Source organism: Pelmatolapia mariae, linkage group LG7 (genome assembly GCF_036321145.2).
Source record: "Pelmatolapia mariae isolate MD_Pm_ZW linkage group LG7, Pm_UMD_F_2, whole genome shotgun sequence".
Classification (NCBI taxonomy): domain Eukaryota; kingdom Metazoa; phylum Chordata; class Actinopteri; order Cichliformes; family Cichlidae; genus Pelmatolapia; species Pelmatolapia mariae.
Window position 1 is genome coordinate 52,417,290 of NC_086233.1, and position 27,721 is coordinate 52,445,010.

Here is a 27,721-nt window from a genome sequence, read left to right on the forward strand (position 1 = left end):
AATGACTTGTGAGTGTTAAAACTGTAGGACAGGCAAACACGAAAAGACATGAAGCTGTGATGAATGCGAGTGATTTCAAGGACTTGGATCAAAACTCTTTTAAATTGGGGTGCTGATGAACTTGGTTGGCCTTTAATTCCACTTTCACCACAAAATGCAAAGCTTTGTCCACAGACTCGTGTACGGGTCACACAGACTTCCACGATTTCCAACTCCAAAAAAACAGACACCAGACTCTCATTAGGGACCCCATGTTGGAGAACATGAATAATGCAGCACACTTAGAACACTGGCCAGCGTCTGTACATTCACCAGTGTGTTTGATCTTGTCAAGTTTAGCTCACATTTCTGCATTTATTCTGTGGCGTTTAACTAAGCAAGTTCCCCGAATGCACACAAGGGTGTCGCAGGCAGTCACTGGTATTTGATGGGTATAAATATGGGAACGTTTGAAGATTAACCCAAAAGACTAATGCCGCTGTAACACTTGCAACGGGTAGATCAGCTAATGAGAAGCCAGCCCTGGTCTTTGGCATCATAAACATTTTACCAAATGTATTCCAAAGCCCCCTGGAAAAGCAGCTTGAGAGTTCTTCCCCTTATGTACTGTACTTCATCTCATTACTAGAAGGAGTCAAAAACATCAACAGGAACTTTGAAGCTCTGAGCTCTCCTGCGAATCAGAAGGCGCAGAGGTGAGAGTGGGCATATGGAAAAAAAAAGCATTAAAAATAAAAACTCAAAATAGTCCATGTAGTCCACCCACTGAGGTGTTACAAAATAAACAGCAAGTAAATACACACAACAGCTGTTACGAAAAAGGTAACTTTTAAATGATCCTGCTCTGTGTGACTTAGAGTTTAAAGTGCTTAGACGGGTGACTTATATCTTAGCAGCTGCGGGAGCATTAAGGGCAAACATCACTGTAAGCCACCGACAGAAAACAAGCAAAAGAAGAGACAGCTAAAGGAAAAAAAAAATCTTAACAGCAGGCAAAACCTAAATTTCTAGTGCTGTTTCTTATACATAACCACTTAATTAAATGTTGATCAATAGTTCAATATGTCAAGCCAAAGTAAGAAACCAAAACTGTGATTGAGGAATTATTAAAGTACAAAAAAAACAACAACAAAAAAGAAAACACACACACAATTTCGAGTATATTTCCTGCAGGACAGCTCACTGCATTGTAAAAAAAAAAAAAAAAAAAAAAGGACCCTGGAGAAAGCAGGAAATTGATGGCAGTTAATACCAAACCATCATGTTACAAGCCCACTGATTTGAAAAGAACTGAGCAAAAAAAGAGGGGAAATAGGCATGTCAAGCTTAGCTTTATTGAAGGTCAGAGTAGCCTACTTGCAGTGTGGGCAATCTTCCCCTTAAGTCATTTAGCTTTAATTTCCACATCTGATATCACAAAACGTGCTCCCTGTAAGAGGGATAAGCTTAGCATTGGCCAGAGCTAAAAATAATAAGTCTTCGATGTTAAGAGACCAAGGTTTGTTCTCCCAAGTCATTAGCTGAGATAGCCGTTATACTGACTTTTATTCCCTAAGAGGAGCGCAGGAGGAATGGTGCACTGCCCGTTCTTGCCTTCAATGTCATTCCAAAGAGTTTGGTTCATTCTAAATAAAGCAAGATTTTCCAAGAAATGTTATTCAAAAAAGAAAAAAATTACAGGCGTGATCAAGGTCCATTTCCCCCCTTCATTTGGAGCATGTAGCTGAAATAACGCAGTTACAAGCGGCTTACTTAGCCACCGAGTCACAACATATCAAGTCAATTTAATGATGATTATCCAAGTACACTCCCCAATGGATGACAAGCTGTATCATCTGCATAAAGATAAGAGCATCTAGGGAGATACCATCAATTCCCCTGCGAAAGCAAAGATGAGAAACTTCAGGAGAATTACCAAGTGCTCATCGAAGAACTCAATTATAGTAAACAAGAATAGTTAATTTGTTGCCAGCAGATAATCAAACTGGATTAAGCTGATAAAAAGTGATTTTAAGGTGCTGTGGCAGGGAATGTAGTGCATGAGCCGAAATGTTTCTAGTTTGATAAGTCAGCCGGCTCCTCCTTAAAGCACATTGGGATATTTGATACACAGTCACTCATCCTGCCCCTTTGACAGCAATGAAGGTAAAAAGTTAGGGGCTATAAAAATGATATACGTGACAACGGCATTTCATCATGTGTTGTACCAGCTCCCAGATACTCGCTGTTAGCTCAGGACCCAGAGGAGCTTCTGTATCTCCATGATAAACTCATCTGGCATGATTTATTAACTAGTGAATCACACTCTGCTCGCTCTCCGTAACGCAGACACACACACGCACGCACACACACGACTCTACAACTTCTCTGGAACAGTAAGCCTTTCCACAGGGACAGTCAAAGTCATTAGCACCTCCAAACTTTCTCCATGCTAATTTTTGCTTTGATTTACTGGGTAGCTCATTTAAAACATAGTTCAGAAACAGACTGCTAATGTTTAAAACTTTCACACCCAATGCAACTTCCTTCCGCAGTCACTTACATGAGAGAGCTCGGTTTAAATTGCGCAAACGTTAATAATGGTTCTTGGAAACGCATCTTTGAAGTTCCATAGTTAAAAAAAAAAATAAAAAAATAAATCATGATTGTTTCACTTTCAACTCAGCTGTCGTTCTCAGGATTCAGGGTGTCTCCCCTCATCAGCACGACACTCTGCTCTGGCCAAAATGACCTTGTGGAGGTTAGGCTAAGGCAGCTGTCTTATCACATCGGCCCTACCCCAGTCTCAAGCGGTCCATCGAGTGCTCTGCTGGCACCAGACTGCACAAAGAATGCTGGCATCCTTTCATTCTTTGAGCCTCCATCTGCCACGACTCTGACCAAGGGGCTACTTCTTATTTTAGACCTTCTATTCGCATCCCCGCATCCGTGTCCGCTCATACAGACCCCCACCGGCCCATCACCCCTGTCCCATTTACCCCTCACATCCACTCTTCAAACGTAAAACTTGGGTTCCCAAGGTGGAGCTATGCTGAACTCTATGAAGTAGACTGGAAACATCCGTGTCCTTTCCCAAACTTTGTCAGGTGAAGGATAGTGGTTCTGCTCTAATGGGCAGAGGAGCAGCTTTGCCCTCTCAGTTGCAGCACTTTAAAAGGAAACCCCAGACAGCCAGTACAAAACCAACAATCAGACACACTTATCTCTTTGTAATAAGCACAGTTTATTAACAAAGTCATTTCACCAACTCATCTATGGGAGAGTCCAGAACAACTTATCTAAAGCTCCCAGTGAAAATCTCCTTAAAAAACCTTTTTCCTTTGTAGCTATGAGTGTTTAAAGTTTACTCCTCTGAGTAAAATTTCATTATTTTTGTGATGAATTCTTTAAAATTGCATTTCATTTGCCAGTTTCTCATTTTTCACTAGCCTGGGTTGAAATTTGTACAGGAATTAACCCCCAAAACCCCAAGGATAATCAATTAGTAAACTGTTTTTTCTCCTAAGACTTTTTTTTTTACACAGTTAGCACTTACTTTTTTATATATTGAAGTTAACAGGTTAACAGGATTCTCTTTTCCCAAGTAATTTGTATAAACTAGTAACATGACACATGTTGCTTATTAGATTATTATCGAATAATTTCTAAAACTGAGACAAAGGAGCGGACTGCATGTACAATTTTCTAGTGATTTATTGCCTGTGTACTACACACACTACCATATGGTGTTGGCTGTGTCATAAAATACATCATATTTTCATGATTGCTGCAACTACTTGACACACCAGGCTAGAGACCAGAACATTTGTAATGATGGATGGCCATCATGTTAAAGATATCAAAGTAACCCAAGAAGAAGTACATTCGAAGTGACACCCGTGTATTACCGAGGGGGAATGGTTGCACATAATGGACTTCACATGCAGCTAGAGTGAAATCTGGTGTGCAGCTGACAGCTCTGCGGAGATAGTGAAATTTTACACTACACAGAATGGGCTGTGGCGGATGATGGACTGCAAAGGCGAAATATTTGGTAAATGGCCTCGGTGTGTTTTAAATTCACAGTGCACCTTATTTTACAAGCTTAGCACGCATTCCTCCAAAGCAACACTAACATGAGCTTATGTAAAAAGAAAAAAAAAAAAAAAGCTGTAATGATGATCTGACACCTTCTGACATGTGCATGCTTCAACATTGTTGCTTCTTTAACCACCTTGTTGGCTGGGGTGATACACCCAAATACAGAGCCAAGTCAAGTAGTGAAAGATTGCCAAAGAAATGTCTGGCAGTTTAAAAAAAAATAAGGAAAAAAAAAATCTCTCCTGCTGGATAAATCTCCACGGTAGATAAGTACACCTGAGGCCACTACTGTACCAGAACAGTTGACTTTGACTTCTTTGTGTTTAGAGTCTCACAGGTGGGACCAAATTAACTGTAATCATACCCAACTTCTAAATTACTGCACCTCTTAAAGCACGAGTGACAGGAAAAACTTGATAGGAGAAGGTGTTCTTCATGTGAGATTAATCCAAAATTATACCCAACAGACCTGCGGGATATCCACAGCTTGCTGCTTGAATATAGTCCACAAGATGAAAAGTGAAACCACATCTTTCTTTGCCTGTGACCTCCATTTCTTGAACTTTTGGCTTTAAAGCTTTTGTTCCCCGTGTCTCTCAGCTGCACTCTGGTACCGCATTGTCTATTCTCCATCAGCTGGAGAAGACGGTAATTCAGTGAATCTGAATTGTTCTGTGTTTCAAGATTACTCCCCAGAGTGTGCATGGCAGCCCCACACCGTTAGTTTGGAATTTAAAGGAGTGCAGATTAATAAATCATAAACCCGAACTCAGCACACCTCAGTCACCTTTTTTGTTGTATCTAACACCCCAATTCCCAGCAGGCTGGGCACAGAAAGGCATGTAAGATCTGTGCCGCTCAGGAGAAGGGAAACAAACAGGTGGTGTAAACCTCGGCGGGCCCGGCATCTCCGCACGAAGCCTCCCTGACTCTGTCCTATCAAAGCAGGATGTGAGACCTTGCTGCAGTTCCCTAGTAGTCCCTTGCTATGCACACTTAGTGGCCTCTGGGAAAAGCACTCCAGGTGCTCATTGACTTGCATGAAGGCTGACTCTAGTTCTCACGCTGGTACATTCAAAAGACTGATGAGCTGCTATTGATCTCTTGCAGAAGATGCTTTTCTCATGGACAAAGAAGTAATAGCAAGAAAATTATTTTCCAATTATCTTCACTTTTATTCTAGAAAGCATGAAAAAAAATTACAGCAGGAGAAAGGGTTTTTTTTCCCACTCCCCCCATCAACTCTTATAAAGAGTAGAAAGCAAACAAATCAGACTGATACAAAGTGCACAGAGTTTGGAAAGTAGACTGCTATTACCCATGAGTGCTGAAAGATGCCCAGCGCAAGTCAGATGCCGTTTGCTTTCAAGGACACTTACGATCCCAAGGTACTTGTTGAAGAGGAGGAATATTATTAACCCCAGTGGCACGGCCTTCCATTTCTTTATATTTCACAGGCAGAACCGTCAAACCATTATATTACAACATTTCTTTGAATGGTGAAAGCTAATTTGACTTGGGGAAAATTGTTCTGCGTAAGGTCAAAACAATGCCACAACAATGGCGGAAATGGGGCATTTTAAAAATAACTAGACAGGAGAGGAAACTTCAGAAACACAAGCTGTTCTTTTTTTCTAGGCCAGTGTGCACCAGCTTGCCATGACTAGACATTGTCTAAGTAAAAAAGGGGAAGTAACACACTTTTACTTTAGAGGAAAGCATTGATAGATGAATAACTTGCTTTTAGATTTGTGGCTCCAGACTTAGTTCGGGGAAACTTGATAAAAGACCGTGAAAATGTGAAGATGACTCATTTTTAATTCTTATAAACCAATTTAAGCTACACTATTAAGCGCTTTAGGGGGAGACAGAACTGTTGGATTAACAGTCAAAATTAGAGTCAACAGCAGCAACACCTTTTCATCTGATTAATAAACTAGACAAGTGCGAAGTGGGCTGCCAATCTTCATTATCCCACAGTGCCAAAATTTAATGCACGTATGTCCTTAGAGTGCTGCTGCCAAGAGGTTAAAATGTAAAGATTGAACTCATAATGGAACTACATTCCTATCTTGAATGTATATGAAAATCATGAATATTGTAAATGAATATTCAAGTGACATATAATTGGAATGACCCGTTGACAACTGAATTTTTTAAAATAATTTGTGGAAAGTGTGGCACCAAAGAAAAGGTCAGTTACCAGTTGTACAAAAGTCAGGCTGTGTCCAGTAAACTTCATGAGAGATGTTATGTATAGATATTTTCCCCTGAGGGTGATGGTAATAGAAAGATTAGTGGGTCACAGAGAGAAGAAGCACACACAAGCTTTATATGATAACTATTAGGACAACAGAATCGACTGCTTGAATTAATCTTATATTATTGGTAGTAAAACGGGTTTTGATATTTTTATTCCACAAGCGAAATCACTAGTTTTCTGGTAGAAACACTGGCTTTAGGATTGAAAGCTGAGGGACTAAAGCCTTAGTCAAGAAGAAATATCTGACATTATAGTCACAATAATGGTCAGGGGTTCACAAATTTCATTAGGAGTGATTCTTAGCAGACGTTTAATATACACCAAATTAGCTGCAGTAATATCTGTGGAGGTCAAGATCTTTTGCTTGACCAATTAGCTGAATGAACCAATAGACAAACATACATTAGCCGAAGTACCTTTTAAGAAAATTAGTTCCCAGACACGTTGCTAGATACATCTATTCAACTGCTCATTTATGCAATTATCTAATTAGCTAATCATTACAATGCATTCAGACAGATACTGATGGTCAAAAAAACTTTTTAGAGTTCAAACCGAGCATCAGAAGTCGACAAAAAGGTGCTCTTAGTAACTTTGAATGTGGAGTGGGTGTTGGTGCCCGATGGGACGCTATCTGAGTATTTCAGAAACTGCTGAGGATATTGAGATTATCCCACACAATCATCTCTAGGGTTTACAGAGAATGGTCTGAAAAACTGAAAATTTCCAGAGAGTGGCACTAAGAGAAGAACGACTGCTTCGAGCTGACAGGTAAGAAACAGTAACTCAAAGAACCACTTATTACAACTAGGTTGTGCTGTAAGTGCACAAAACGTCAAAAGTTGAAGCAGATGTTGCACCAGACGCCAGGTGCAGCTAAGAACAGGAAACAATTCACATTGACTTGCCAAAATTGAACAATAGAAGTTTGGAAAAGCGTTGCTTGGTCTGATGAGTCTTGATTTCTGCTGCAACATTCAGATAGTGAGGTCAGAATTTGATGTAAACAAAATAAAAGCATGGATCCATATTGCCGTGTATCAATAGTTCAGGTGCTGGTGGTATAATGGTATGAGGGAGGGTTTCTTAGTATGTTTTGGGTCCTTTAGTACCAACAGAGCATAATTTAAATAGCACAGCCTACCTGAGCATCGTTGCTGACCATGTCCACACCTTTAAGACCACAGTGTACCCATCTTCTAATGACTGTTATCAGGAGGTTACCACATCATGTCACAAAGCTCAGATTTCAAACTGGTTTCTTGAACATTAAGGTGGGTTTATTGTACTCAAATGGCCTCCACGGTCAACTGATCTCAATTCAATACCGCACGCTTGAGATGTGGTGGAACAGGAGATAAGCATAAGCAACTGTGCAGAAACTGTGTGATGCTATCACGTCAATATGGACCAAAATCTCTGAGGAATGTTTCCACTGCCTTGCTGAATATGTGCCATCAAGAGTTAAAGCAGTTCTGAAGGCAAAAGGGGATCCAACCTTTTGCTAACATGGTATACCTAATACACCACTGTATACTGTAAGCCATAAGAAAAACTCGGAGAAACAGGTCTCGGAGAATATTGGACAGATCATAAAAGTTGTATAAAGTCTAACATATTGTTTGAACTAATGTCATCTGAGGCTATGTTCATTGACTGCAAGTTTGAACATTAATAAAAATCCAAGGGTGTAGTGTTAAAAAAAAGAAAAGAAGAAGAAGTGATCTGCCCAGACTTCTGTAACCTCTTCCTCATCCTCCCCCATCTACTGTATGCTTAAGGCTAGGAGTTCAAGGCTGGTAATGTAGACACCAGTTTTTGATGAGAAAAAGCAGAGAATTAAAAATGCAGCATCCCGAGCTCTGCTGCTATGGTGTACTCTTAATTTCCCCATCTTTCAGAGGGCTGTACCACGGCAGGGATACTCGGTTAAAATGTTGAGACAAAAAAAAATAAAAAATACTGCAAGCAATTCAATAAAATGTCACCATCTGACAAAAGTTACCACTCATTTTATTGGAGCACTATTACTAATTTACTCACCAAACACACATTTTTACCAGCCATTTGGCTCTTTGCCACTGTTCATTTCAGACTAACAGTGAAACGACTGTGCAAGACAGAAACGCCACAGAGCAGGTGTGCTTTTACTCGTGTCTTTTCTGTATAGGACATGGCAGTATGACAATATTCTGTCTAGAATCCTTAGTGACACAAGACTCTGGAGCTCCCCTATAATTAACCCTGGCTGAGCACCAGCCCAGGTAGTGCACGAGTGAAGGCCCACTGAATGCCAGCATGTCTGGCAGACACCATCCATTTCCCAAACCTGGAGATGATCCTGCACAGGAGACACTTTGACACTCTCTACCGCATACACCGTGTATGCACGGTGTATGCGGTGTAAGCAGAGCTTCGGCCAACAAACCCATCTGTGGAACTCATTATTAGATCACTGCTAAAGAGTCAAACAAGACCCTCCACACTGAATCTCAATTCTGCATGTAGTTTTTAAGCTGTTTATACAATATCACTATTCCATCAGCTCAATAAGGCTACGTTTTTTTCCTCATTATTTTCCCTCATTCCTTTGTATATATTGGAGAGACTTGATGCTGCAGCAGGTTTGCCAAACTGATCAGGTTAGCAAACCTGGAAGGCTGTTAATTTTGTTCATATGGTAATTAGTAAGTATAAATAGGCTCACTGCAGATAGAGCAACATTAATATGTTAATATCCATAGCTATCTGCACCCCTACTACACATGCTATATGAAACTTATGGTATACGAAATCTTTCCACAGCATCCAGAAGAGCTGAGCTTTATTGTGCATCAGCATTTCTTAAAAGGGCCCATAAGAGTTCTAACGTTCTCTGTATCGTCTCTGTCGCTGGATAAAGCGAATCCATAAGCTCCTCATTGTTTGCAGTTTGACCAGGTGCTTGGCACATAAAACCCCTACATTCATCTGCCAAAAACTGCTGGCTTGCACACTAGACTTCAAACATCCCTCTTGGTCACAGCTCCGAAAATAATTTTTCAAGAAACTCCGCTCCACTTAGAAACACAAACAGTTTTTATTGAGGTACTTAAACAAATATTTATATCAACGCCAAATAGGGTGTAATCTTTTTTTAAAACAATGAAAGAAAGGCAGTCCCAGTTCAGCAGTTTTATTTGCCGCCTTGCAGTTAACCAGAAACTGGGGTTAAACAGGTTTCTTACAAAGAAAAGAAATCAATTGGCTGCAAATTAAGTATTAAAGAAACAGGAGTTTTTCTATTAGATTAACTAGAATGCATTTTAGTGTAACCACACATTCCCTTACCTTTTTGTTTTTGACTGCTCTTCTGGTTCCAAATAATTGAAGTGTTTATTTTATGCATCTCTTAATCGTTTTAACTTGCTTCTCATTTTACACATCCAGAAGTGACGAGGTTACTTATATAGTGTGTACTGCACACCTATTGAATGAGAAATGTCTATTTTTCATAACCACAAAAGCTTCTTATCCACCAAACTGGCTAAGAAGGTCAGTTTTTTGTTACTAGACTTATCCAAAGCACACTTAAAGTAATTAAACATCAGTAAATCTTAAATTTCAAAGCATTTTCCTAATAATGGGCAAGGAATGAAAGGACCTCACCTAAAAGCCTTGATGGATTCCAGTCACCTTGACATGTTTAGCCAACTTGTTCTGATTTTTTTCATTTGAAACAATCAAATAGTCATAGAAAATAACCTACGATATAGCAAGCCTGCCCACAATGTTTCATTTAAACTCTAAATGCTTAAGAGACTAGACAAATAATTTAACATCACTTGATACCAGGAACCAAAAAAGTCGTTTTGACCTCCCGCCTTCATTGTAATTTCATGACAGTTTCATTTTAAATTCTTTCGTCCCGACTTTCTACCAAATTGCAGTTCACAGGCGGACAAAAAAGGGATTCTCCGAGTTGTTACTAAACATTCAAACGCCAGCAATGCTGCTTGTTAAGCTTCAACATGTTCAGCAAATCCAGCTGGCAGACCATCATTACACAAAATCAGACTCACTCCCTCTCCAAAAGTGTTCCTGATATCTAAGTAACAATGAAGAAATAGCTGAAACGTGAAATGTAAGCCATGAGGAGAAATAAGATATATGAGAGATTGCATCTGATTTTCTTTAAAGTTCGAATGTAATTTCACTTTCCATTAAATTCAGGGTGGTGGGAATTATTTTGCGGAATAGATGATTGAACCTGGGCTGTCGTTAGGGTTCAAACAATATCCAAGAGTGTGACACGGGTTGAAACCGCCCAGTGCTCCGCAAATCAGCTGGGCACAAAATACCCTTCTGTTCCCACTGTCACCTCCTGGTACCTTCACGCTTTGTGGATATTTCACGGAGGGAGGGGCGGGGAGAAGAGAGCCAGAAACCAGGGGCTGAGGGCCGAGGAGCCTGGATAAATTAGCCAAACCACTTAGGTGATTTCAACTAAAATTAGCAGTGCTGCCTGTGGGCTCCATCAATTCTGAACTTGCTCAAACTCTGACAAGCATGGGGGAACTTTTTCCCCCTGGCCCTCTATCTAGGAGCCCCCTCTGTCTGGCTGTCTCTCTCTCTTTCCTCCTTCAACCCCATCCTCTCCTTTCTCGCCACATTTTACAACACATAGCTCCAATTAAGGCTCTCATCCTCTTTCTTTAGTTCTTACCTCATTCATATCACAGGCATCGCTGCTGTTTCAATTTTGGAAAATATTCCACGGCGATAAAAACCCCCAAAACATAATAATAATAACTGAGACTACCAAGGTTGATGAGACACTATAAATCTTTTTTTGTCTCTCCCCCCAGTTTTCAAAGCACAAACAAGTGGTATTTACACAAATGCACAAACATGTGCTGTGATTCATCTTCAAGGTTTACAATCAGGATCTAGCTCCATAGACTGATGAATAATAATGTGGTAGCTGAGAAACCACGGGATTGATCTGAATACAGGGGAAACACAATGAGATGAAATTTCAAAGGGCTCCTTTGGAAAAGTTGTATGCTGGCAACACGGCTATAGAGACTTCTACTTTTGAAACATGCAGCACATGTCCTAAGTATATCATTTGACAGAGTAGGGTAATAAAATGAAAGAATAATGTAACAAGCTCTCCGCTGTAAATCGACACCTGATTCATTATAACACTCACTATTTTCTATTTATTTTTTCATCTTGGCCAAAGTGTGAGCTTTGACACACCACATCACCCATTATTATTCTTATGTGCACATATGTATACCTAATGAAAATGTAGGCAGACTGTATAAACTTTATTATGCATTTTTTTGTTCTTTCTTTACGTACGGCACAGGTCCTTATAAGTGTTTTGGACTTAAAGCCTTTATGAGTTTGTGTATGTCTAATACCAACCTCCCTTATTTTATTTACTTGCTTAAAATAAGCCATCTTTCTACGCAAAATGAAAAACACTGAAATAAAAAATCTGCAAAACATTTTTGATTCAAAATCTGTGAAAAGCAGCGGAGTAAATCGTGCCACATTCCAAACAACTTAATGTGAAGAAACATGTTGCTTTTCTGAAAGCAACAGTGAATGATGACTAATTTTCATCAACAACAGGGGTGAAATCCTCTATCCATGTGTTTACAAAATTAACTACACATTTTAAGGTGCTCTTTATTAGCACAATTAATTGCTCACTGTAGTCGAAGCTGCAGGGTTCAACTGCCTTTCACTGCTAATCAGACAGCAAGTCGTCAGCACCCGGACAGCTTGCATGCTAAAACCGGAGCACGGGAGCATGAAAAACCCAAACATGTGTATGTGCACACAAATTAAACAAAATGACAATATTTAAAATGATACTGCTATGACTCACTCAGACGTTCAGTCAAACATGTAAACATGAATAAAATCGGGGACTGCCCGATCCCACAGAGGAAAGGCTGGTGGAGACAAAGACATTTACAAGGAAAAAATAATGCTCGGCTTAAGCAGCCAAGCAGACTAAATTGACCTATTCCTTAATCGCTTTTAATGAAGACAATGTGAGCCCTGAGTGCCGCTGGGACCCCAAACACTGGCGCTGCCTGCGTGCACTGCCGCAAACTGGCTGCCATACAAACAAAGCTGAGCAGATGATTTTTAATTTTAAATTGTGAATTCCAAATCATTTCTCCCAGAGATTACCTTTCCCCCAGCAGACTTTCTCTAATTTGTTCAATTAATGGGAATAGTGTTCCAATTAAAATGTCATGTCCAAATGAATTTAATTTGAGATGAAACTGCCTGCGACAACTGGTTGGTGAGAGATCTCTGACAAAGGAAACGAATGAAGCTGTTATAATAACATCAATCCGTCCTTTTTAGATGTTATCATTTTCATAATCAGACTTCTTTTGTGTGTGTATATATATATATATGCTATATTTTAAGCTGTAAAGATTGCCAACCCTGTTTCATTAATGATAAAAAAGCAAATGCACAATTTACTTTTTTCACAGTATGTTTCAACTTGACTGGTTCTTGTCACCACATTCATGTTTCATTATACTCTGTTGTTTAAGCTGCAACTAAGAGGCAGCTCAGAGACACCACTGAGACAAAGAGGTCAGATCAAATTAAAACTATTTGATCACGCCACTGTACAACATCCCAGCCAGCTGCCCTTTTTTTGCCATTATGCAACTACTAACATCTGTTACTTCTTGATAGATAATATGTGTGGCCTGATGTAGCTGCATCATTATATGCAGGGTTACAACAAGAAGCTTAAATTTATTTAAAGCAAACCCAGAGCGAGACCGAAGAGAGCAGGCCACTACACGAGGATAAAAGCAAAGTGGTCGACTTTTCTTTTTTTTTTTAGCTTCCCCTGTGAAATAACTTATTTGCTCACATGTTCATTTCGCCTCAACCTCCATTTTCTACTGGGCCAGGACTGGTAAAAATGTATGCAGACAAATGTTCACATCTCTTTTGGGAATGTCTAGCGGAGGACATTTCAGTGGGAATATGCGAACATTCTTTATTCGGCATAACAGCTCCTGCAAACCTATTGTTTTGAGTTGACAAGGTGCTCCACGAAACCATGTCAGCTCTTATATCAAATTCACCATTCTGACCTTCGCCCTAGTTTCAAGTGGGGGGAAAAAAAGAGTCCACGTGAAAACAGAGTGGGAGAGGGCTGGAGAGAGTAAAGACAAGAGAAGTTAAAGAAAGGAGATTTCCAAGGACGACTCTAACTTTCTAATGGAGTCTCCAGAAGCTGGAGACTGGTACAGTAGTGTAGAGGAGGGCAACAGGAACAACAGCTCCCTCTGGGGTGAGAAGACTGGTCAAGGGTATCAGCAGGATATGCAACCAACTAACTGGCAGATTGACTGAGCCATCAACGATGCAAGCGAAGCATCAAAACAACATACCCAGGCAATCAACTTCTTTGTTAATACAAGGATGGACCACTATACATGAGCAGACTATTGGCAAATAAGATGGCATTTACCACTAGTGGATGGTGTTTATCTGCTTTGTTACATTAATTTTGGCAACTTGTTGTATATAATAAAGAGCAGAAACAAAAAAAGAAATCACACACAAATTAGTCACAGAAATCACAGTCAGCGCATCGACTATTACAGTCCTTTTTCAGAGGCTGAGCAGTAGCAATATCTTTTCTTAAATAAAGCACAAACAAGTGGGGTTTTGTTGAGAGCAAGAATGTATTTTGGCAATTCAGTGCATAAACTGATACACAGCGAGCGATATATTAAAAGAAGCTTTAGAGCATTAATGAAGTGCAACTTTCAGCAGGGGCTCCAAATCATGTTTTAATGTCTATGACACTTTCTATACTCACTCGTTTAATTTGCATGTAACGATTCTAACAGAGGGGACACAGACAAAAAAAAGTAAACAGACAAATCTCCTTTGTCTTTTGTTATTTCTAGCCCAACAAAGTGCTGTAAATGTCACTACTGCAACACTTTCTCCATATGCCTCCAGACATCATCAAAAGACTATTTTTACTTTTTATTGGTAAATCGTCAACTTTTATTTGAAAGTAAAACAAATGACAGACGTTTCAGCCCCTTGGCGCACCATCATGTGGGCAGGACAGCAAAGCCAGGCTGCCTGACGAATGCCCGGCCAAGGCAAGCTGGAGGGAAGTAAAAGACACTCCTCCTCAAACGGGCCCGTCAGCTTTCAAAGAAGCAGCCATTAGCGAGTGCTCATCAAGCGGGAGCAAGGGCCCGTCCATTCCCCCGGAGAAGTGGAGCAAACGGCAGGCCACAATGCCACTATGCGAGGAGGGAGGCGGAGGACTGCGGAGATGAGCCCTGGACCCAGTGGTGTTTCCGAGCGGAGTCAAGCCGCACGTCCCCGGAACGCTCAATTCCCAGCCCAACTGTCACGGCTGGCACTCGATTCAGTCCCTTCAAGCACATAATCTGTGCTCGTATGGCTGTTAAACACCACACTCTCCGGTCCTTCACTCATTTTGTGCCATGGTATTGTTGTGTCTGCCGTCTTTCTATTATTGAGCCATTAAAGGATTTGGATGGAGAGTCATTTCTCAGCATATGGTATCTTGATCAGCGACAAGGCAATAAGATAGCAAGAGACAATAAATTCCTTGTATATTTAGAAATTGATAGTTACTTATACTGGGGCGATTTAGGAAATGTTATATATATATATACATATATACATAAACGTACACGTGTATGTCTGTGTGTATATGCTTTGTAGCACAAAAACATATACAGTCACTGGGTCCTTGCTTCATGCAGTGAGAAGCAGTGTGCGGTGCTATCGCCGGGAACAGATGAGAGAGCCGACTGATTCGTGCAAGTTGGGGGGAGAATCACTGCATTAATCTCAGCAAACACTGTGGGGTCTAAGGTGGCACGGTGCCATGCCGGAGATTCCCACTTACAGCTATCTCTCCCGATGACAGAGCGATAATGTCACCTGGGTCCAGGTGAGCGAAAAATGGCAGCCTGCTTGATGCTCAGCCGGCTGCTTTAATTGGCTAAAACAAAGTAATTTGAGAGCAGTATGGGGGGCACGAGAGGGTAAACGATGGGACAGAAGGTCATTGCTTCTCTTTCACTCTGCTGTGTGCCATCCACCAACACTCCCAGCATGTGCTACAGTTAATATTGAGATCTATTATACAGAAGGCTTTCACCATCTGCTTTATACACCGAGAACCTGTGCAACACACCTTGTTATTGATTTTTTTTTTTTTATGGGATTTTGTTTTCCTACACTGTATGTCTTCTTGAAGATGTAGCTTACTTTGATTCAAAGGGATGATAAGACACTCAAATATTACAGATGTTTGGTAAATTACAACAAATGATGTAACAACATCAAAAAAGCTGTCAGTAAGGCATCCATCGCAATTATCCCCAAGCCTATGGCGGTGTTTCTGAGTTGCTTGTTTAGTCTGGCAAGCTCTATACAAGTTTCTAGGTTATCTTTATTGCAAATAACGATACCTTGCAACAGGCGTTCACTTAGTATTGGAATACAAAATCACAGCATCAACAATAAATCACAAAAAAAATGATGCGCGAAATGGGAAATTCATACCAAAATAAGCAAACTCCCTCTCTGGGTAGTGTGACAAGTGCAGCCAGAGTGCTATTTGCTGTTAAGTCAATAGCACATGAGAAAAAGACAAGGAGTTTTTTAGTTTTATAACCAGCTGTCCTAAAGCAACAATGTGAGGGTAACAGCTCAAGCACCCTATGATGTGGATTCTTCACACAAACCAATTTGGCACTAACCCTTGTGAGGTGCTGCCTGTTACACCTGGCCAGACTTCTTTCTGATCTGGCAAACAGATGAAATCAAACTTCCATTAAAGAGAGTTGGCATTTCAGTAGACATGTTTCACAACTACATTTTCCTCAGGAAAATACATATTTGCTGGCATCAAGACCAACACCCAATTTGTAGTGCTCGGCTTTAAAAATATCAACACCCGGAGGTGGTTTTCCAAAAATCGTTATCACATTTTTAACATGTTTCTATGAAAGAAAGAAGCACCACACCATCCAACACGATCACATGATCTCATCACCTTCAAGAAGGCTGACAATTATAGTACCGTTTCCTCAACTACTAATTATTTTACAGTATTTTGATTTGTTGAGGCAAGTTCCCGTGTAAAAAGTATAAAAGTTTCAAACCTGAGCAGACAAAGCAACAACGAAACAATAGAAACAAAGAACAATAGAATAAAAAGCTGATGTGCTGCAGACATAGATAACCACGTGTGTACAGAGCATTTCATTAACACCTGTGTATCTATGCGCATGTGTGCATTTGGCCATGTGTGTCTCCGAGCGTGCATTCAAGCATGTGGGTTGTTTGACTGCATCGGGATACGTGATGCACCTGTGTTGAACAAATGACCTCCCGTGCCTGTGTGGGTTTCTCCCAGGTGTGGCTGATGCATGGATCATGTGGTGCAGAGTGCTCTGGGCCACATTGGCTCAATTGTCATGGGATCATCTTTGAATGTGGCCATGAATTTGCATTGAGTGAAGGAACGGTTCACCTCCTCGGCGCAGCCTTCGATGCATCTGAGGCGCAGGGGAGGAGCGCGCTAGACCAGCCCCCTGCAGGCAGAATCAGGTGTTATCTGTCTGACTGGGGACACCACCATCAATCTCTCCTGTCCACTTTCCTTTGCGCCGAATCAAGTCAGCACAGTGTAGTGCATCTGCGTTGACGACATGCAGACAAGATAAGCGATCGAGCGTGTCAAAACTTTGCCGTGTTTGTGTGATTTGTTAAAGGAGCGGAGATAATCGTTTAATCATTACACCAGTTTAGCTTTTAAACCTTCAAAAGATATTGGGATAAAAATGTGATGCATGAGTACAAGTGCCAACAAGGTTTAAATTTAAAAAGGCAAATTCAGCACTTGTCCTTTCATCCTTTCATTTACTGCGAGCTTTCGCAATAATTGCGGCTTAAAGTGACCACCTCACATGCTTGGGAAAATATAAAAATCACACTTAGTGTAATTGGTTCAGCTTTTATGAAACCTTTCAGACACTTGTTTCAAAATCCATCCTCTATTTATTCTCCTCCAGTACTGCTCCCACTTTTCATATCAACACAAAACAAAATATTTCCTCTTACTGCTGCATAGGGACACAAAGGGCACCTAAAAGATTCAAAACACTCGATTGTACTGTGAACTGTCTAACTGTCGAAACAATTAACCCAACACATGTCTGATACTTGTATATGGACAGCCTCTTTTTTCACATTAGTCACAAGCCGGCTTCACTGGTGCTCAATTAAATACAGTTACACCTTTAAATGACACATACTGACAAAATGGCATCGCCCAACATGTTGCTCTTTTCGCTTATCACCTAGGAGATGAAGAATTCATCTGAAGATTTGACCCATTACTTTTAAAAGCACAGTTAAGTTTGGCCCCGAGCTTTACTAAAGATCTTAAAGCTCCCTGGTAGCTAAAACCACAGCCTCAAATTCTCCTTGTATCTGGTGGAAATATTTGCTTATATCTGCTTGAGGACCTTGCACTGGAGAAAAAAGAATTTAAATGTTTCTTGACAGCAAATAATGAAAGCTTTAAAGTCAAAATAGCAAGCGCAATTTCTTGTAATTAATTCCTATGACGAGCCTGAGCGTGCCGGGGGCCACTAAGCAGTAGGGAGTTTGAAAAGCCCAGGGAGAATCATAAAATCAACCAAAAGACGCCGGAGAGAGCAGAAGAGGAAAAGGGAGGTGAAAAACCTCTGTTGACACCTGGTCTGTATGATAATTTGATCTGTGTATGATGGCTCAGAGTTTGAAAGGCACTTTGTCCAATTAGAAGTGTGCAGAAAATTTCCACCTGCCCCTGACAGAGATGAAGTGGCTCTTTCAGAAGACACTGTGGCACCGAGCCAGCAAAGAGAGCCCAAACACCGCAAGTGGAGCAAGCAGAAATTAATGAGCATCACAAGCCACACTTGTTTAATGCAAGATGACATTGAATGAATATTCCCTCGGACTATTTCACAGTATATTTTCAATTTCACAAACAAACTCGCAACCTCCCCCCCAAAAAAGCTGAACTTATTATTGTTCCTGAAGAGACGGTAAGCTAAACAAAAAGTTTTGTGTCAACAAGAGCTCAAAAAATCTTTTAAAGAATTAGATTTGGACATTTTTATACCTGGAACTTTCTCGAAGCGCTGTCTCCAATATAGCTCTAATCCAAATAGCTCTTTGAAATAAGCATTCAACCAAAAAAAAAGAAGAAAGTTCAAAGTTAAGACGAAAAAAACAGTTTTGTACATTAACATAACTTGAAAGCAACTGAAATAGTTATGCCATAGGACAATCTCAAGTTCTCGATAAGTTCACTGTGCGCAGCGAACGTCTGCAGGGTCTGCCACTACCAACCTCAACCCAAAGTTTTCATCTTCCTATTTCTGTACGTCTATTTCGGTCTGTCACATAAAAATAGGCTTTTAACAACCCAGCACGGCGTTAATTATTGCCTCTTAAGCACTGCATTACTAAAATAAAGCTGCAAATATTGATTGATCAGACAGATGATATTTGTCAGTGAATAAGTGATTGGAGAATCATACATAGTGAAGTCTGTCTTTCAATCACTGTCAGAAAGCAGCACTCCAGTATTGCTGCACTGATTGAGCCCCATCGTGCCACAGTCTGTCTTAGCACGCCTCCTAAAGCAATCAATTCACAGACGCGCACACACACAAGAACCAAATATTCATTAGTAAGTTATTCATATTCAAAAGCTGCCTTTCAAAAGTAACAAAAGAGCAGAATTGTGTTTGACAGGCACGTTACAGTGTTTCTGTGACATACTGTGTGAGGCAAGAACAATTGTGATCATCTCCTATTATTTTATGAGTAGCGAATTGTGTTCATTACTGTTGTCTGTCAGGTGGAGAAATCTGTATGAACAAATGTTATAGCTTTTTTTTCATTTCACAATAAGGAACATATACAAAAGACCTCTTTAATATTACACATATTTTACAATTAGTGAGTTAATGTTTGGACAACACAACAACTAATATGAGCTGTTTCAATAAGACCAAGCTAATAGTTTCACACTACTGCTTGATTTGATATGATTAACACTTGTGGGTATTGTTTAACTACTCCAGCCCCATTGGCCCCGAGTAGCGGGCACGAAAAAAAAAAGAGAGAAAAAGACAGAGATGGGCCGCGATGTTAATAATTAGTTAGTTCTGCATTCAAAAAAATTCTGTCCAACCTCACCAGATTATAATCAAAGGCTGAAAATAGTAGCTGATTGTAATCGGCACTCAGAAGTCACCAGGGGTGTTTGAAGAGCCCGTCAAGCCTGCAAGTGGAGCTAATTCGATTAAGTGGTGGCAGTACCTGGAGGGGACGGATCTGTATCTCTCCCTTTTTTATTTATGAGATTAAGTTGGGCTTGTTATTCCAATATAAATAATCAAGCCAACAGAAATGACACTGATTTTCAAGTTGTTTTATCTCCCACGTCTCCAAAAGTTTTCTGTTTATTTCAGGTGACAAATAAACTTTGTGAAGTAATGACGCGGCACTACTAATGTAATGAAATTAGCAGTGGAGGATGTTATATGAGTGCTTTACCTCCTGCAGCACTGTGATTTTGTGTGACAGAACCACGGAAAAGCAATGTTGTTACTGTAACAAAATATTTTGGTCTTCTTTTTATTTAAAAATTTAATCTGTGAAAACGAAAAAAAAACCCAAAACCTTTGCATGTAGTGCAATAATGGCGCACAGACTTGTAAAAACACATATTGTTCTGAGTGAAGGTTTAACAATTCCTGAGACCACCTTCTCTCGTCTACACTATTCTGTTATATGTAATACGTGGTGAGAATGCGTAAGTGCAGACATTGTTAAATTACATTATTACTCTAAGCATAGGAGAAAGCAAATGGATTATTCTGCCTTATTATTGTTCGTAGCTGCTACTCTTCATCTGTGCTAGAAAGGCAGCAATATGCAACAGATATTTCCATTTTTATCTTAGTCAGACATCATATGCGACAGAATCCTTAAAGCAAGGCTGCAGTGAATTTAGCCTTCAGAAAGAAAGATAAATAACAGCCAAGAAGCTCTTGAGTTGTGCTGTTTGAATAAAATGCTTTAGATTTATTTTCGTTTTAAAGCAGACACGTGCACATAATGTCCATAGCTGGACGATCAGAGTGCACACACAGGTAAAGGCTTTGTGATTAGAATTAAACAATAAAAGACTTCTCTGAATGTCACGCAGGACATGGTGCAGTCTGGCAGGTGTTTTGCAGGAGTTTTGTTCAGAAGGCAAAGGAATGATGGTTTGAAAGATAATACGGTCAAAGTTTCTGAGTTTAAAAATTTTACATGCAAGGGGCTTACCTACCTGCTTGGGAGCTTTTCACCATCCACAATGATGACAGATGTGAAAGCCTTGGCCATAGATGTGACATAAGAATCCCCCCAGAGTGAGTTTTTAGACCCCTCTCACCACATCTTTCCCTCTAGTCCTCTTCTAAGGGGCCCTTTTCATATCACAGAGCCACAGAGAGGCATGGAGCCAAGCAGCACAAGTACTTAGGTCACAGTGTACCACATTAAAATTAGACTCCTTTAACACCCTCCAATAATGCATCTGGAGTATTTCCGGTCATAACTATTCAAAATTTTCTATCTAAGATACAAACTTCAGTAAATGGGCCATAGATCTGAGCTATCATTCACCACTGGAGATTTCACATCAAATCTGGTGTCTGTCACCAGTTGAAATTTCCTCGCCAGCCCCAGTTAAGTCACTAGTGATTCAAACTCAAAAATAAGCTGTCCCACAAGAATAAAACTTTCATAGATGGTCTAGGTTAAGTTTTTAAACTTATTTTAATTAATATTGCCTGTTAAAGGCTGGCATTGAATTACCTATAGTGTAAGCCTAAAATAAATATAAGTTCTAACTTAAATTATGCAAAAAAATGCAAATTAAATATACATACGAAATGCATTTATGTCAACAGTTGACATAAATGCATTTTCAAGCTAAATGCACTCTAGTTTATATGGACAATTGTGAGTGAAATGCACAGGTCAAGCAAAAATCTGCTATTTTGCAAATGGCAAATACTATGGTGCATGCTTCAGTTCATTTAACAATGACTTAATATGTGTTTTGCATAAAATTCAAAAAAAGTCTTAAATGAACAGAGAATCTTGGATTTTCATTTGTGACAAACAGAACTAAACAATGAAAAGCAAGCAAATTTCTTTAACCAAAGTCTACAGTCTTTTCACAAGTTTAATTTAATTTTAATTAAACTGCCTACTGCCTTTAATGTATCTGTAACTATGCATCTCTGAGACTTGAGAGACTTTTTTATGTCATATTTACAGGTCAGACCCCATAGAGTATTTGCTGAAATAGAATTAAACTCTAGAGCTGTTTCACATGTCTTGTTACATAAAGAAATCAAAGGTCCCTGCCAAATCCAATAGTTTAGCAAATGGAGTGGTGTTACCAAACACCATATCATGAACAGCTGTGTCTGTGTTTCACTTTTTTCCTGGAATTGCACAAGATGTTAAAAGAAAATCAGTCATGCTTCCACTTGGAGCAGCATTTTTTTTTTACCTCACAGTATTTGTTTACAGCTTCCCTCTGTTCTGTATGATGCTTTTTTATACCAGCTCTTCCTTGTCTGCACGAAAGAGTGCTTGTCCTTCTTCAACACTGAGACGATATATTGCTGTCCCTCTTGTACAGTACCTTACATCTGTTGTATGCATTAAAGTTGGGGTCTAGCTTTACACACTGATGTTGACAATAACCATAATGTGCAAATAATAAAATATTTATGTCAGGATTAATCCAAATTGCTCTGGTTTTCTAACCGCTTGTGCCAGTGTAAACTGTGTTTTGGCATTAAAAAAAGTACTGTCTGTATATACAAAGAGAACACGGTGATAAGATTGCATATGTTGCATATGCTTGTGTTGACCCTGCAGAAAAGTCCTTTCATTTTGCATACACTACAGCTGTATGCAAAGCAAACTGACAATAAAGTTTGGTTTGATTTGATGTGTATTACTGGGATTTCCCTTCTGAAGGCACAAAATATAGAGAGGAGAATATTTAAATCACCTGTGCAAACTGATTAACTGTTTGTGACATGCAGTTTACTGCGAATTGTGTTGATATTTAATGCAGAAAAAAAACGCATGGTGTTTTTGTGCTTGATATTGAAATGAACTGACTGTGCCTGTGTTCAGAAACCAAACTTTTGTTGATGACCCATAAAACTAACCACACCTATGAGTACCATTTGGGGATTGTACTACTAACAAAAGTAGGCTATTGTCAAGTTGTGGAAATGTTTAAACATACATTGTCCAAACACACAGTATTATGACTCGATTTGCTTTTGAACGTATGTGCTTTTTAGGTATCACATTTAGTTGGAGGTAACTTAAACCAGCTCTATGTTAGGCTGACCGTCCCTGTGAAAGAATGAATTCATCAAACACAGGGGCTGGAGGAAAATTTTGTTTGCTGTGAAGCAGTGTTGCTTCATCGGGGCAAGCAAGGTAAGCAGAGCTTGTCCAGTGAACTAACACCAACTAAAATATACCAGTGTGAAAGCGATCTGTCTCCTTGCATTTCACAGTATTATGTCATAAAACTGCTCACTTGTTTGCATCCATCCTCTAATTTCCTACCATCTTGCGGCCACAGTTGGATATTGTCTCTGGAAGCAGGCTTTATTCTGCTTGACTCTACTGGAATCTATACGGGGCCAGCATTATGATGGAAATGCCCTTTCACAAAGCTTAGTTGGCAAGCTGCAAGACAATCAGTTTTTCTGGTACTTTGCATGTCCACATTGTGGATAAACCGCTGGTCTTTGGTGGGAAACTCACAGGTATGCTAGAAAAGCTGACTCTGCTTTTACTACTCTGAGATCAGTTACAAACTACATGTTATGTGGAGACAGAGCTAACATTAGTACATAAACAAGCACTCCATGATTTATCATCTCAACAACAAGGTTTTCTCTAGCTAATCACCTTGGCCAACCTGTGTGATGTAGCGGAGTTAGAGTATAGTGTGAAAAAGTTTTTAATAATTCCTTCAGCACAACAGCAAAGAAAGCATCAATGATGGAGAGGGGACGTCAAATCCTGCCATGTCTGGTTTAATAAAGCAGACAAGTTGCACAGGTGCAGGCTCACCCAGCACTTTCAGATTATCATCTATGAGAATTCACTTGGTTGATTGAACGTACTAAATTTAACCCCAGTGTTTTGCTAAAAATATCAACTTCATTTTTTATTGACATTTTTAATCCCAATGAGCTCATTAAATTTGCTTTTTGTTTTCTTTAAATAAATGGCATCCTCACAGGACAGTGACTATAAACACAATTTTACAGAATATGATAAATTACAGGAGATTAGACAGAATATAAAATATTTAAAGCTCAAGCTCAAACATGCAGCAGTAATACTGATATACTGATATATCATATAACACTGCAAGAAAATATTGTTATGCAGTATAATTGCTATTTGTTTTAATACTTTAAGTTAAATGCTCCAATAATTCACGATTTACGAGGAGTTGGGTATGTCTGTGAAGGTTCTCAGTCATCCAGATCATCGTAGTCTAAGGAGCTTGGAAAGAACAGCGTCTGGACTTCTTTAAGTTGTTTGAAGACGTTTCACCTCTCATCCGAGAAGCTTCTTCAGTTCTAGGGTCAAATGGTTGAGAGTCCCAGATTTAGGGACTCTCCACCAAGCTCCTTAGACAAGGAGTTGGGTATTTTCATAGTGCCGTATAATTTTACTAAACAATTCCTCCAGTACTTGTAATTGTCAGCTAATGCTAAATATTTCAATGGTAAATACTAAAGTACATTTTTAAAATAATTCTTCATCCAGAAGCAACTGCAGAAAGGTTAAGACGTGTCCGTGCAGAGTACAGAAAGCTGCAGGAGGTTGTCAGTTTACATAAAAGAATAAAAGACAGGCCGTACAAAATCATAAAAAGATGTGATTTAATCTCATCTAATGTGTCTTGTTAAGCATGTTTCTTCCTGTCATCATCTATACTTGCCTTTCTGTGAAAGTCACCACACACATCACTGCTGTGAAGTAAAAGTAGTAACCACTGAGCCACTGTGCTGCTAATTTCATATTTTGAAATGACAGCAAGAAAAAAAAGAGCTTCACATCTTGCCTGGCAATATTTCAATCAATGCTCATCAACTACTAACTCTAACATTATGCTAACATTCACAGGTACACTGCCTAGATAAGCATGATGCAACTGAAATAATGTTTGACCTTTGGAGCTCATAAGAACAGAAGATCGTTTTTTTTTTCCCAACAGCTCTAGTGCCAAAGACGAAACGAGAAACAGTTGTCACCATCTATGCAACAGCTCGGTGTATGGTTGAAGAAAGACTGAAGAAATAGGCTGACTGTTAACATTTAACGATGTTAAGTGTCTGATGGGTAGCAATAAAACAGTTCATGATATCATTACCTCACCCACATTTCAGGATTGAAAACGCAAGAGGACTGAGATTTGATATTATGTTATAGTCAGCCAGCCAGAAAAAAAGGACACATAATGGAGTTCCACTCCTGGATCTGTCCAAGCTGAAGTCTCAGTTATAAGCCTATACCTGTACCTTCATGCTCTCCAGCAGGCAGAGTGCCCTCATTCACTGAATCTGAGAATGCCACGGCCACAGTAATGCCGCTGTCCATTCGAGAGGCGCACTAACCTCAGCCAACTGCCAGCTTTCTGAGATTTAGTGCAAAAAGTTAAAACTCTATGCCGCTGTACCTCATCCGTCCTCTTTCAGCAACGACTAAATAAATGCTGGCTGTCTAGCTGAAAACCTAAAACCTCTGAGTAAATTGTGGCTATGTGTTCATTAAGAGATGAGTGACAATGTTTAAACTCTCCTCCATTAGACTGGATCACGCAATATACTGCACTGTATGTTAAGACTTCTCTACACTGAAACCTGAAGAGCAGGTTACTTTTTTATTTTATGGAAACAAAAATGTGTGGTGGGAAAAACTACAATAACACTAGATGTAGTGACACAATAGGAAGAAAGCTGTTATTCAGGCTAAAAAAAAAAATCATATCAGAATTAATCGAGATATGAGACGGAGGCAAACTAATAAGCAGGAGGCTCTGTAATATTCTCCACCACAGGGAACCACATCACACTTCACCTAGTGACAGATTACGCTTTTCTAAACCAACATAATGTTATTTGTACTTTATGAGTAACCTCTTACTCCCTAACGAAGGAAAATGATTTTCAGATGACTCACAGTCTGCATACATGACAATGATAGCGCAGTACAAGAAGACAAGCATATCAATCAGCATCATTAGGTGGAGTCTAATTCCACACTTCTAGGAAGCACACACATTTTCAGCAGTCAAACAAACTAATGTTAAATGCGGATGCAAACACCAGGTCTCTCATCACACGCGCGGCTTCGGTGCTTCCCTGTGCAACTGTGAGATTTCAAACCTCTGCAGAGACCATCACCTTACATAACTAAGCCATTAATATTGATTGTTTCCAAATTTGTGAACGGAGAGATCTTGCAATATGAAAATAACACCCTTTCTTCTTTCCAGTAATGATATACCAAAAGCCCTTCAAGGCCTGTTCTCTGACCCACTCAAGTCTTACAGCAGAGCTTCTGCTGAAGTAAGCCGTTTCTACTTATAAGGTATTAGCACTCAGGGTTAAAACAGTAAACGCTCTGCATGCAGGATAAGAAATGTGCATCCTCAGAAAGTCTAATACAGCTGGTGTAAAGAGGGAAACTGTGCTTAAGCGAGTGTCTGCCGCCTTTCAGATGTTGGTTTCTGTGGCTGGCCTAAAAAGCCAGAGTCTGAGCGTGGAAGCGTAATCCTAAAAAATGTTTCAGGAGTCTGTAACACTGCTGTGAACTATAAATATTTTTTACTGTTTCTTTTTTTTTCCTCCTTTTTTATTGTTTTATTTTTTTAAGCAACCCTACAATCAACTCTGCCTACGCAATAACCCGGCTGCGGCTTCTCCTTAATAGAACATGTGTACTTTCAATTGAATAAAGCAATTATGGCATAATATCTTTATGAAAGCAAGCTTTTCTTCTGCTCTCCTGCATGATGAATGCTGTAAATATTTCTAGATTATTACATTTATAAGACATCTCCATCGTGACCTCAGTTCAGGGGTCTTTTAAAACAACCAGTGGCCTTCCTTTGTAGCATTACAATACTTTGTAATCTCACTGTAATATTTATTAATGTTCTAAAGGTTAGACGACTGACCGTAACAGAGTGGAGTTAAAGTTTCTAATGCTAAATCAGCACTGCACATGACAACTTAATGAGGCTAAAACATGAATTACGCTTTTTCCACCTGTATGAAAGGCTAAAATACACAACAGGATTTGAACTACACTGTTAAACTTGAGAAAATAATTCCAGAAATTTAACCATAAGCGATGTCAGACAAATATTTACTTGCAATAAGTTTTTGAAAAGTTCTCAAAAGTTTTCTTTAAGCCCTCCTATGCTAAATAATATCCAACGATAATCTGTTTTCTTTGTATAAAGGCCAAAATAAAGTTTCCGTGCAGAGAACCTCCTTTCAAAGTGCAGAGATTGCCCCAGCGAAGACATTTTTTTCACCCATTCAGCATTACATAACAGACCAAAGGCGTTCTTTTTCCTGTCTTTCTCTTTCCCAGACGCACTTTAATCCTGTGCATAAAAGGGTGGGGTGAATATGGGTCAGCAGGTTAGGAGTGTCTCAAAGTCAGACTTGTGAAAAAAGAAATCAATCCACGAAGCCTCCCAACTACCTGTCTTTGCCCCGCTATTACATAAGCGCGCAGGCTGTGCCAGCCCACAAAGTCACACAGTTTCGCTTGAGCGGTAAATACATATAAATAGTCGCTGAACTGGGCTGTTTTTTTCTATATAAAACAAGCGCGGTGATAACGAGGAGTAAGGGGGGGGTAACCACTTTATAAAGTGAAAAGATCTAAGATGATGATTTCTGCTCTCAGTTGCGCGCCTCTGTTTATGGCTAAACCTGTTACATAACCAGCTTACATTCCACATTCACCATATCACACTCTAAATATACCCTTGCGCACAGGAAGAGTGCGCTCACAAAAAAGAAAAAAGAAAAAAAAAACATCGTTCAATGAATGAATGTCACATCTACACCGGTCGCTTCGCTGCCATGTATCCACACCAACTCTGCTTGTCAGGAATCAGCAGAGAAAGCACTATTT

The 27,721-nt window shown here is 39.7% G+C and overlaps 1 protein-coding gene across 1 annotated transcript in view; it reads right to left on the minus strand.

The window, feature by feature from the left end:
* roraa (RAR-related orphan receptor A, paralog a) overlaps nucleotides 1-27,721 on the minus strand; it is a 188,078-nt gene that overhangs the window by 159,190 nt on the left and 1,167 nt on the right. The gene's annotated exons all lie outside the window — the stretch shown is intronic.